Here is a 14,170-nt window from a genome sequence, read left to right on the forward strand (position 1 = left end):
ACCAGGAAGTGATGGATACACGGATCGTGTTCAAATCAATAGGCACGCAATGACTCTAAATAATAATGATCACGCCACCAAACACACATTCAGACTAAAGGAACCAGCCTGTTTGGGAAATGAGAGAAGTAGAAAGTACAGGTATTTGTGTTCAACATGTAAGAAGTAGAAAGTACAGGTATTTGTGTTCAACATGTAAGAAGTAGAAAGTACAGGTATTTGTGTTCAACATGTAAGAAGTAGAAAGTACAGGTATTTGAGTTCAACATGTAAGAAGTAGAAAGTACAGGTATTTGTGTTCAACATGTGAGAAGTAGAAAGTACAGGTATTTGTGTTCAACATGTGAGAAGTAGAAAGTACAGGTATTTGTGTTCAACATGTAAGAAGTAGAAAGTACAGGTATTTGAGTTCAACATGTGAGAAGTAGAAAGTACAGGTATTTGTGTTCAACATGTAAGAAGTAGAAAGTACAGGTATTTGGGTTCAACATGTGAGAAGTAGAAAGTACAGGTATTTGTGTTCAACATGTAAGAAGTAGAAAGTACAGGTATTTGTGTTCAACATGTAAGAAGTAGAAAGTACAGGTATTTGTGTTCAAAAAGTGAGAAATAGAAAGTACAGGTATTTGTGTTCAACATGTAAGAAGTAGAAAGTACAGGTATTTGAGTTCAACATGTAAGAAGTAGAAAGTACAGGTATTTGAGTTCAAAATGTAAGAAGTCAAAGTAAAAAGTCGTGAGAAAAAATAAGTCGTGGAGTAAAGTACTGATACTAGAAACATGTACTTAAGTACAGTAAGGAAGTATTTGTACTCCAATACTTCCCAGCTCTGTACCTGGGTTAAGTCCTGCATTCAAAAGATTCAGATTGTATTCTTTCACCAATGCATTGGACATTTTAAACCAAAGCAGAGTGGAAGAGTGCTATTAGGAGGCCAAAATACTTTTTCAGGTATTACAAAAATACTTCTAAAATGTTTGCTTATTATACTTTACTAACGGTATTATTTTCAATACAGAAACTTTACCTGAAACAGATTATGTACAAGAAAATAGCTATTTTGACGGGTTAAAAAGAGTAGGATGGACATTTAACTATCTTGGTTGAATTATCAGTACAAAAAATAAACTATTATGTCATTAAATATCTTCTTATAAAGAGTCAGAAGGAGATAAAAGAGAGAATTCAACTGTGATGTAGATTGCAGAGAAACATCCAATCGCAGAGCTCATTTTGTTTTGCTTGTGCCACCAAAGAAATGTTTATCTGAAAGGAGATCGAGAATATAAAACCTAAGCATTGAAGTTGCACGAAGCGGTTGAAAGCACAGACAGGAAGTGAAAAACCAGTTCCTGCCCACAGCTGTTTCCATCACTGAGCTGCATTATCGTGGTTTCGCAATGTTCAGTGGTGAGAATAACTCAAACCATGATCTCCCCGGAGAGCAGCTGAGAAACTAAAGACTTCACAACGTTCCAAACATGAAGCACCTCCATGTTAAGAGGTTACAGGTCCCCTATCATACTGTGTCTCATCAATATATCACAGGTCTCAGATATATACAGAGCCTGTGTCTGATTGGCTGAAACTCCAAACAGATCATTGCAGCATTACCCATAATCCCCTCTGTTTCAGCCCTGTTTCCAAAGTGCTGATTCTCTGTTTGATGTAGAAGAGACATGAAGAAGAGGGGACACATGTTGATGTAGAAGAGACATGGAGAAGAGGGGACACATGTTGATGTAGAAGAGACATGAAGAAGAGGGGACACATGTTGATGTAGAAGAGACATGAAGAAGAGGGGACACATGTTGATGTAGAAGAGACATGAAGAAGAGGGGACACATGTTGATGTAGAAGAGACATGAAGAAGAGGGGACACATGTTGATGTAGAAGAGACATGAAGAAGAGGGGACACATGTTGATGTAGAAGAGACATGAAGAAGAGGGGACACATGTTGATGTAGAAGAGACATGAAGAAGAGGGGACACATGAAGAAGAGGGGACACAAGTTGATGTAGAAGAGACATGAAGAAGAGGGGACATATGTTGATGTAGAAGAGACATGAAGAAGAGGGGACACATGTTGATGGAGAAGAGACATGAAGAAGAGGGGACACATGTTGATGTAGAAGAGACATGAAGAAGAGGGGACACATGTTGATGTAGAAGAGACATGAAGAAGAGGGGACACATGTTGATGTAGAAGAGACATGAAGAAGAGGAGACACATGTTGATGTAGAAGAGACATGAAGAAGAGGGGACACATGTTGATGTAGAAGAGACATGAAGAAGAGGGGACACATGTTGATGTAGAAGAGACATGAAGAAGAGGGGACATATGTTGATGTAGAAGAGACATGAAGAAGAGGGGACACATGTTGATGTAGAAGAGACATGAAGAAGAGGGGACACATGTTGATGAAGAAGAGACATGAAGAAGAGGGGACACATGTTGATGTAGAAGAGACATGGAGAAGAGGGGACACATGTTGATGAAGAGGAGACTTGAAAAAGTGCATTTTGCATAATAGGTGACCTTTCAAATATATAGTTTTTGTATCTAGTTATTATAATAACAGTAACAGACCATAGCGAACCCGGACAGTAGGGCCGAGGTCCTGCTGGAGGCCTTGAGTTTGGCCCGGCTCAGGTACAGCTTCCTCCAGCTGAGCGCCTGCACAGAGTGGTGGTTGGAGCTCACCAGCTCCAGGTAGCTGCGCCTCACCCAGTCCCTGTAGTCCATCCCCGCCCCATCAGGGGCCCGATCTGAGCCCATCGGCACATTCAGCTCGCTATTCATAGCACCTGGGGGGGGGGGACAAGGGACAACTGCAATTACAACAAGTCAGAGTACTCACTAACACTAAGACAGTGGATCACATCAGTCCTGTTCTGAAGTCTATACACTGGTTCCTCACCAACACTAAGACAGTGGATCACATCTAGAGATGTCCCGATCACGTGATCGGGGATCGGAGCCGATCACGTGATTTTCAAAAGATCGGAATCGGGAGAAAAAAATCGGGGATGGGACTTTTTTTTTTTTTTTTTTAATAAATACTTTTTTTTTTTTTATTATTCAATGTTACAAAACAAAAATGACCATGTTCAAGTCTTAAAGTCATCCTGAGGCCTTAGTTTTGGTTTCGAATGACACAACATCATGTATGTGTTGCTTCTTTGGGGCTTGTTTTCATAGACCTGCTTATTTCTCTCAAATCTGGCAACAGAGTGGGCGCAGTGTCTAATTGTAGCAGTAAGCTAACGAGTACTGAAAGCTTTATTTTGTTTTGATCCAATGCTGCACAACTGAACTGATCCAATGCTGCTGTGAAAGAAAGAAGCTATATCCATGTTGGATAGAATATCCAATTTAAATAAAAAAATAACCTTAAGGGACAACTTGAATGCTTTTTTTTCTCTTAATGCATTGCATAAAGATCGGATCGGGAAAAATCGGTATCGGCAAATTGTCAAAATCAAATGATCGAAATCGGATCGGGAGCAAAAAAAGGTGATCGGGACATCCCTGAAGTCTTTACACTGGTTCCTCACCAACACTAAGAGAGTGGATCACTCCAGTTCTGAAGTCTTTACACTGGTTTCCTGTGTGTCAAAGAATACATTTCAAAATACTGCTGCTGTTTATAAAGCACTGAATGGTTTAGGCCCAAAATACATTTCCGACCTCCTGCTAAATGATGAACCATCCAGATCTCTCAGGTCTTCAGGGACTGGTCAGCTTTCTGTCCCCAGAGTCAGAACTAAACATGGAGAAGCATCTGGAACAAACTCCCAGAAACCTGCGGGTCCGCTGCTACTCTGACTACTTTTAAATCCAAAACTTTTATTGATGCCGCTGCTTTTAATTGAACTATTCACATCTCACACTGCACTGTAACTTGTATTCACGAACCTGTGTTATTCATGTTTTAATATCTGTGTTTTTAAATGTCATTTTATAATATGTTTCTTAATGCTCTTAATGTCTTTCATTTTTGTAAAGCACTTTGAATTGCCTTGTGTTGAAAGGTGCTGTATAAATAAACTTGCCTTACAAATATCATAAAAAACTAAAAATCTTTCTCACACAACCCCCGATTTCATTATTATTTGTTATTTATTTATATAATGTTTTTCTATGCATTTATGTGATTTTGAGATACATTTTTGTTTAATTTGCTGAAATTAAAATAAGTTAAAAAAAAATACAATTCAGTTTTTGATAGGGTAGCAAGTGGAGACGCGAGAAGACATTTATCATGCAGGCAGGGTGATTTCCTTTTTTAAAGAACTTAAAAATAAACATCAATCAAAGAAACAAACAGTCTTCTGTCTGCTGCTCAGAGTGTGTGTGTGTGTGTGTGTGTGTGTGTGTGTGTGTGTCCATCAATCACTGTAGCTCCATGGTTCTGTTCATCTTCAACAATAATCTCCCTTTTAGGGGAAACAACAAATATTCCCACAACCCACAGTGAACTCTAGTGTGTGTGTGTGTGTGTGTGTGTGTGTGTGTGTGTGTGTGTGTGTGTGTGTGTGTGTGTGTGTGTGTGTGTGTGTGTGTGCATGTGTATATGCAAGCAGAACAGGAAATAACAATATTTAGGTCAATGATAAAGCAGGAATACAAACTTAAAAACTTACAGTCAACAAAAAGGTCAAACTGAAAGAAACTGTGATCTAATGGGTGGAAAATGGCAAAGCAAATTAAAGCAGTGACATTTCTTTACATAATGTATTAATAATAATCATATGTCGGTTCCGCTTCAGTATTTTGAAACTACCTCACCTGGCTTTCTGTGATGATGCTCTGATGAACGCTCTGCATTACTTTAGTTGAGATAGTTCCCTTTTTTATCGTCAAAGCAACACAAGACGTCGAGCTAAAAATAAATCAGATTCTCAAACTTTGTTGTAAAAATCAAAGTGGCCACCTTTTCACTTTTATGTTCTGTTGTTAATTGTTTGGTTAACTTGAAATGAAAGTAAATATTGTGTCTGCAGAATATGATTGTACTTCACACAATAGCGTGTTCATGTGTGTGCCAACAGCTTAAAGAGGTCATTTCCTGCCGCAACGACACAAAGTACAAAGTGAGGTATATAAATAAAACGTGTGGTTATCATCAGTGGTTCAACTCGAAATACTTCAACCAACAATTGTATTACTACATTTCTGTTTATATATCTGTTTATAAAAGCTGTTATAAACCTAATAAGCTAATTCTTAAGGCTCCTAATTTCACTTTGTTATGTCTTGCGTTCTCATTTTGCTAACATGTGTGTTTCCTTTTTTGTTTATATTAAAATCTGAATATTTGGTAGATTTTCGTTGCCACGGACTTAAAATATGACAACTCAGTTTTGTAATATGTGCAAAAGTGTGCACAAGAATAGATGAGACGTTATAGTGTTTAACTCGGATCCTCTTTGAGTGTGTGTGTGTGTGTGTGTGTGTGTGTGTGTGTGTGTGTGTGTTTGTAGCTCCTGTACACAAACAAAAAGACTGTGCTCCCACAGAAACTCCAGTTTTTAAAGTTTCTGCCAACCTGAACAAACCTTTGAAGGGGACAGCGGCACCAAGCCAACAGAACATGTGTATTATTGAATGCATCTTTTACACTAAATCTGGTGACTGTATTATGAGCACAAGTGGACAAAGTACTCAGGTGTTTTACTTCCATAAAAGTCATAATAACACAGTGTAGGAAAAACTCTGTGACTGGTAAAGTACAAGTCCAGGATGCATTTCTTTTAGCATTACAATGTACTTAAAGTTCCACAACTAAAAGTAGTCATTATAAAGACTGACCATTTTCACTATATAATATGTCAGTGGACTTTATTGAATGACTCATTAATGAGTTCATCACTGTTTTGTTGAAGCTAGTAGAGATGGGGCTAACTTGAATGATTCTTCAACTAAATATTGTGAATCCCAATTCATTAAACTATGTATATGTTGTATTAATAATATGAGCCTGTCAAGTAACTAGTAATCTTGTCTTTCATACATACACAATCTGGTACATGAATTAAAAGCTAATGGGGTGCATTAAGGGCAGTGGTGGACCACTTTGAATAACTAATACTAAACTACTGATTAAGTTACATTTTGAAATGCAGGACTTTTGATTCATAACCGAGTATTTTTTTACAGTGTGATACAAGTACTTGTAACCTATGTAAAGGCTCTCTATACTTCTCTTTAGAGCAAAGCACCTCCTGAGTGCACCTTGTGTATATTTAGACTGCTAAGTTAGAAGGATCCTTTTACCAAGTTGTGCTAACATAAAGCTTTTTATTTTTAATCTACGCCCCTGGAGAGCCAGAATTATAATGTAAAACATTCTGGAACAAACACATGAACTACCCCCATTTGTTACCAACATTGTCACTTTGCATTAAAGATGTTTCCTGTATGTAAACAGTGTGTATGTAAGCAAGCAGCATTGAGTTTGTGTTTAGGACAAATAAGCAAGCGAGAGGCTACTACTTGAGCTCAGTTTGTTTTTAGATTAGATACACTTGTAATGATCCTCAGAGGGGAAATAAGGTTGCAGCAGCAGCAGCAGGAGAACTTATAGGAAAGACAATATGCAAGAGCATCGAAACAGCTTATACTTGTTTGCATTTTAGAAATTGGCACCAATAAAAGTATGCTGAACTGGCTATTATCAGTTCCTGTCTGCATTTAACCCATGCATTAACAGTGAAACACTTTAATACTGAAGAAAACTCAAACACTGTGCTTATTTTTCTGTGTATGAGCAGATTTATAAGAGTTTAAACCTGAAGTAACTTCTTCCATCTCTGCATTCATCGCAGGACAGCGGCTAGTTAGCTAACTTTATTAGCTAGCAACATTTCGTATGAATTCACTCGTCTTTTTTTATTTAAACAATTTTATTTGATCTTACCTGTTTCCCGAGGTGCCTTTAAAGTTATTAAAGCTCCCAAACTGAGAGAAAGTCACTGAAAAACACAGTCAATTATAAATATTTGGTCCTCTTCAGTGTTTTGATGGACAAACTTCCGCTCTTCACATCAACGGCTCGCAACCGTCGATCAACGGTCGGTTAACGGGTGATTCTTTGTCGGCATTTCTTTTTGCCTATCTGTCCTGCTCTATCCCCCCCGACTGTCAGGTGAAATTACCGGGCATTTGGTTGTCTGTTTTCGGGCGTTTCTCAGCACAACACAGACCCGGAGGCAGTGGAGGGAAAGTGAAGAAAACTAGTGTTGCGTAACACTGAGTTCCCGTTGGGCGTGTTGCCTTCAAGATAAAAGCACGGAAATCTAAACTAGAAAGATGTCAAATATAATAAAAACATGTTTAAACTTCCATTTGGACAAAAGGTAATCAAGGAGAGGTTGGAGTTAAATGCAATCACATTTCTCAAATGATGGACTTCAGCATGTTGGCATTTCCACAGTGTCAGCAGTGCATTCATTACTGTGATATATTATATCAGACATCTCCATTTGGATGCAGCCTATTTTTATAAAGGGGCAATTTTGATGAGCTGGTAGTGCACAAATTACTTAACTGATCTTTAACGTAGCTAAATATTCAATTCTGATTGGTCCAATTGGACATCACAGAGGTTGTAAATACTTGATAACACACCACTGCAAAGACAAATAATAAAGTTGCTGAGGAGGGTCGGAGTATTCTTAGCAGAAGCAGTACGTTACTTTATTTAGTATGTGGCCGTGTAATAAGCAGAATAGTGTGCAACAAGGAGGTCATTCATGAAAAAATAACACGTCTGTTCACCTATTTTTATATTTGTATTTTATATTATCAGTATTTTTTATTCTGATTAAATCCTTAAGAGTTTATTGTTGTCAAAAAGTGAACATTATAACAATGTGCCGTCCTCTCTGTTTAGGTTTCTCCTGGTCAAACTGTGTTTAACATTTACTCCACGTATTAAATACTTATGTTTAACTCCCTGACAGGAGGTCCGTCAGTTGATTCAAACCCAGTTTTTAATATGATTAAACATGTTTAAAATGGAGTTGATCAATGATTCACTGCTCAAACTTGGATACATTTATTATTTATTTGAAATCCCATCATGCAGTAGTTACAAATGAACAGTTTAAATGGACAAACATGAAACATAAAAAGTAACTCACCAATCTGAAACTTGTTGAGATCATTTAAAATGTGAAGATATATATAAATATACAATGTCCTCTAAATGTAGCAATTCAGCACATGTGATTTAAATGAAGGATTCTTGCAGTTACATGTTGGTCCCTTGGAGAAAAGGGTCAGCTAATGCATGAATTTCAATTTAATTAAAGTTGACAATATATTTAAAAAGCAGATTATCATACTCAACAACAACAAGAAAATAAATAGTGAAAAATAAATAAACACGTTTGGAATAAACAGGGTTCCTAAATGTTTCACCAACTGAAATGTAAGATTTTTTAAGACCACTTTGAATAGAATTTAAGACCTATTTCACGGCAAGAAAGTATGAAGGAAAATTGCTATGAAAGAAGAAATACGTCCCATAATTACTAGGGATGTCCCGATCACCTTTTTTTGCTCCCGATCCGATTCCGATCATTTGATTTTGACAATTTGCCGATACCGATTTTTCCCAATCCGATCTTTATGCAATGCATAAAGAGAAAAAAAAGAAAAAAAGCATTCAAGTTGTCCCTTAAGTTTATTTTTTTTATTTAAATTGGATATTCTATCCAACATGGATATAGCTTCTTTTTTTCACAGCAGCATTGGATCAGTTCAGTTGTGCAGCATTGGATCAAAACAAAATAAAGCTTATCAGTACTCGTTAGCTTACTGCTACAATTAGACACTGCGCCCACTCTGTTGCCAGATTTGAGAGAAATAAGCAGGTCTATGAAAACAGGCCCCAAAGAAGCAACACATACATGATGTTGTGTAATTTGAAACCAAAACTAAGGCCTCAGGATGACTTTAAGACTTGAACATGGTCATTTTTGTTTTGTAACATTGAATAATAATAATAAAAAAAAAAAATTATAAAAAAAAAATCCGATCCCCGATTTTTTTCTCCCGATTCCGATCTTTTGAAAATCACTTGATCGGCTCCGATCCCCGATCACGTGATCGGATCGGGACATCTCTAATAATTACTTACAAAGTAAATATATTCACGTTCAACATGAGAACGATGACTGAACATAACAGCATAACAGTACACAGGACTGTGTTAGCGTGCTAGACAAAAAGTGTGACTGTGTCTCTTTGTGTGTGTGAGTGACAAGAGCTATATTCAGAGCTCTGCTGCCTTCATGCTGTTGTATGATTGGTGTTTAGCTGCGGTATTTAGCGTCCACAGCATCTCCGCTTTTAGGGTTGACGTAGACTCAAACGTCGCCCGGAGGTCCCCCGGTGTTGTTGCGGGAGCTGCTGCACTAGCTAACGCTGCATTAGCTAAACAAACGCTAGGACAACATCAAACATCTCTGGATTATCAGGAAGTTTCTGTCTCTCTCTTCTCGTCTCACTCTGGTCAGATCTTCAGACAGGATGAGCAATGGATTAGAAGTGTTTGGGTCCAGGATGAGGGGCGAGTAGGACACCATGTCCTTCATCTTGCTCCAGATGTTGAAGCTGAGGCTGCCCAGGTGTTTGGCCTGGTCTATCAGAGCTCCTGAGGGCAGCTGTGGATCCTCCAGCAGGGGGCGCTGCAGCCTCTCCGCTGCAGCCTTGTAGTTGTGCAGGAAGGAGACGTCTTCAGCTCCTCCTCTCTATCTCTGACTGGGTGTTTCTCAATCGCGAGGACGCTTGCTTGGTAGCACATGTCTGCCGAGTGGCTTGCTTCAGAAGCGAGGCGAGAACACTTCCTGGCTTTCAGAAAACGAAGAATGGAACAGGCGAGCAAGTATGCAGGTTTGCGTCACATGAGAGGCCCGGCCTTACATTTTCCGCCACAGATTTGGAGAAATTGTTCTGTGCGCAAAGCATTGTGGGTATTTTAAGACCGCGGAGTCTACTCATGTGCAGCCTCGATATTTCTCCAAATGAAGTACGCCGGGCTCGGTAGATTTCCAAGTATGCTGGAGATTGGAACAGTCCTTACTACTTCGGCGGCACTCAATGACGTAGTATGCTTGAAATAGTGGCTCTGGAGCAGCTTTACTCGCGATTGAGAAACACCATCTGCTCACAGTCTCCATCATCCTCCTCTTCCTCCCTCAGTGCAGCCATCCTAGCCTCCTCTTCCTCTTCTAGAAACTGGTGGAGCTTCTTAAACTGCTTCTTAAACTGCTCCTTAATCTGCGTCTCTGTGTGTTGAACCTGGACTTTCATGTGTCCTGCTGTTTGATCAAACTTCACTTTAACTTCTTCAAAGAGCTTCAGTTTCTCCCGAAAGGGCTGCAGAGACTTCTGGAGCTCCTCTCTGAGATCCTGAGCAGCTTCATCGATGGGTCTGAATCTGTGGTTGGTGTGTGTTCTTGAGTCTCTGCAGACGAGACACACTGGCTGCTGATGGTCCAGACAGAAGAGTCTGAATCTCTCAGACTGCAGAGAACCTCTGGAGATCTCTGATCTCTCTCCAGTAAGAAGGCCTCACTCAGGTTCTTTAAAGCCAGGTTACAGGGGGATTCCTTCCTGAAGATTCTGTCTTACAGACTGGACACTCTCGTGTTGGTTTCTCTCTCCACCAGGTCTGCAAACCGGCTTTACAGAAGCTGTGGCTACAGAACAGAAGAACAGGATCTTTAAAGACGTCCTTACAGACCGGACAGCAGAGATCTTCCTCTAACCTGGAAGCCATGTTGTCTCTGAGTGAAGCTGAAACACTCCAGAGAGGAAGTACAGTCAGTCATGGCTCCCCTCCCCCTTTTTTTAGCAGTTGGTTCGTTTAGTATGCTATTTAGATGCAGATCTTATGTAATTAAGTAAATACAAAATTGGACTTTTTGCCCATCAACAAATTATTTTGGACTTTATCACAATGGCAGATGTCATAAATATTAGGGATGGGAATTTGAAAACAAATGTATATTAGAATATTCGACCCCCCAATTTATTCTTTGAATTTGTCAAATGTATTGAACTGGTGATCACAGTTTGAAAGCTATAGGCCTACAGCTTTCATGTGCGGAGGCGATTCACAATCAGGCCAGCTGTAGAGAAGACCCTCAGCTGGAACGGAGGTTGCGGGTATAGCAAGGTATAGCAAGGTATATCATGTATATATAAGTTTAATTTGGCATACAGGACTGTCTCAGAAAATTAGAATATTGTGATAAAGTTCTTTATTTTCTGTAATGCAATTAAAAAAACAAAAATGTCATACATTCTGGATTCATTACAAATCAACTGAAATATTGCAAGCCTTTTATTATTTTAATATTGCTGATTATGGCATACAGCTTAAGAAAACTCAAAAATCCTATCTCAAAAAATTAGAATAGTTCCTCAGACCAAGTAAAAAAAAAAGATTTATAACAGCAAAACACAATCAAACATTTGAAAATGTCCATTAATGCACTCAGTACTTGGTTGGGAATCCTTTTGCACGGATTACTGCATCAATGCGGCGTGGCATGGAGGCAATCAGCCTGTGGCATTGCTGAGGTGTTATGGATGCCCAGGATGCTTCAATAGCGGCCTTTAGCTCATTAGCATTGTTGGGTCTGGTGTCTTTCAGCTTCTTCTTCACAATACCCCACATATTCTCTATGGGGTTCAGGTCAGGGGAATTTGCAGGCCAATCGAGGACAGTAATGCCATGGTCAGTACACCAGTTACTGGTGGTTTTGGCACTGTGGGCAGGTGCCAGATCATGCTGGAAAATGAATTCCTCATCTACATAGAGCTTTTCAGCAGACGGAAGCATGTAGTGCTCTAAAATCTCTTGGTACACAGCTGCATTTACTCTGGGCTTGATGAAACACAGTGGACCAACACCAGCAGCTGACATGGCTCCCCAAACCATCGCTGACTGTGGGAACTTCACACTGGATTTCAAGCAACTTGGATTTTGCTCCTCTCCAGCCTTTCTCCAGACTCTGGCGCCTTGACTTCCAAATGAAATACAAAACTTGCTTTCGTCTGAAAAGAGGACTTTGGACCACTGTGCAACTGTCCAGTGCTTCTTTTCCTTAGCCCAAGTCAGACGCCTCTTCCGTTGTCTTGAGTTCAGAAGTGGCTTGACCATGGGAATACGGCTATTGTAGCCCATTTCCCGGACACGTCTGTGAACAGTGACTTTTGATACCTGGACTCCAGCTTCAGTCCACTGTCTTTGAAGCTCCCCCAAATTCTGGAAGCGACTCTTCTTCACAATGCTGTTAAGGCTGCGGTCATCTCTCTTGGTTGTGCAGCGTTTCCTGCCACATTTCCCCCTTCCAACAGACTTTTTGTGGATGTGCTTTGAAACTGCACTCTGTGAACAGCTTGCTCTTTGAGAAATTTCTTTTTGTGTCTTACCCTCCTGATGGAGGGTGTCAATGACGGTCCTCTGGACAGCAGTCAGATCAGCAGTCTTCCCCATACTTGTGATTTAGTTTACTGAACCAAGCTGAGTGTTTTTCAAGGCTCAGGAAACCCTTGCAGGTGTTTCGAGTTAATTAGACGATTCAAGTGATTCGTTGAACACCCTACTAGTATACTTTTTCATGATATTCTAATATTTAGAGATAGGATATTTGAGTTTTCTTAAGCTGTATGCCATAATCAGCAATATTAAAATAATAAAAGGCTTGCAATATTTCAGTTGATTTGTAATGAATCCAGAATGTATGACATTTTTGTTTTTTTAATTGCATTACAGAAAATAAAGAACTTTATCACAATATTCTAATTTTCTGAGACAGTCCTGTAGTTTGACCTCTACACCGCACTCACTAACCTGGTCGAAATATTTCCACACATTACTCATTTTTGACGCCATGTCTGTGGTGTAGGACTCTTCTTAGAGTGTAAATAATTAGCAGGCTATGACTGGTAAAATATGTTGAATACCGGCAAAACTATATCTCTCCTGTCAAAATGTCTATGTACTTTCCCGCCACACACAGTTGCCAAGCAGCGCTTATTGTTGTTTAGGCTGGCCACTCATGTGTCGCGAGTGTTGACAGGGGGCGGGGGAGCACGCTCATGAACTGATGGAGCTCCCCCGGAAGGGGAGGGACTTCGCCACTATGGATGTAATCTAACACTAGGCTTGTTTGAGACGCGTTGCGGCTCGCCTCGAAAGTAGACGAGAATAGCCGATCGCAGCCGGGGGAGGTCTCAAAAAGCTCGCCTGAAGTCGGACAGCTCCGAGTCGGCTTCTTCTTCTTCTTCTAATTCTTCGCCTTCTTCTTCTTCTTCTTCTTCTCTCGGTTTTTTGGCGGATTGCAAACCACTTTAAGGTGCATACCGCCACCTCCGGAGTCGGCTTGATTCGGTTTGCATTTATAAAGAATGCACACATGTGTTTAATCGTTAATGTCAGATATGTAATAAGTAAATAAATGTGTTCCTGCTCAAGATTAGATTCAACTTTATTGTTATTGCACAGATTACAGGTACTGAGACAACGAAATGCAGTTTAGCTTCCAACTAGGAGTGCAACAAGCAGTAAAGTGAAAAGTAATGTACACAATCTATAGAATAAAATATAGAATGAATTCAATGATGAATAAACAGTGAGGGGTATGAATATACTAGATACACACAGCAGCCTGTGAGCAGTATGAACAGCGTGTATGAATATGCTAAGATATATAAAGTATGAAAACGGTAAGCAGTGCAAGTATAGTATAACATATATAAATATTAATTTCATGATGATAAACATTGTGGAACAATGATGAAAAATGTGAATGGAAGTGGCGACGTAAAACTGACACAAAACAAGAACAAACTTTTGCCGAGCCAATTGGAGAGTTTCATCAGCAGCACGGGGTACAAACCACCAATGAGCGCTCAGCTCGAGATACCAGCGAGTCGTTTCCCATCAAGCATTTCGCCTCTGCAGCCCGTGGAGACGAACTGCGGCGCCTCGCCGCGCCTCGCTCTCAAGGCTGCGTGCGTCTTTGTCCCGCGAGATTTCAACGTCTCATGTGAGCGAGCCTCCAGAGCAAGTCGGACAAAATGAGTAACCATCATGCAACGCACGAGCAAGACGTTGATCGAAATTGCGCAGGTCTGAGCAG

This window comes from Notothenia rossii, assembly GCF_949606895.1.
Source record: "Notothenia rossii genome assembly, chromosome: 9".
In the NCBI taxonomy this organism is placed as follows: Eukaryota; Metazoa; Chordata; class Actinopteri; order Perciformes; family Nototheniidae; genus Notothenia; species Notothenia rossii.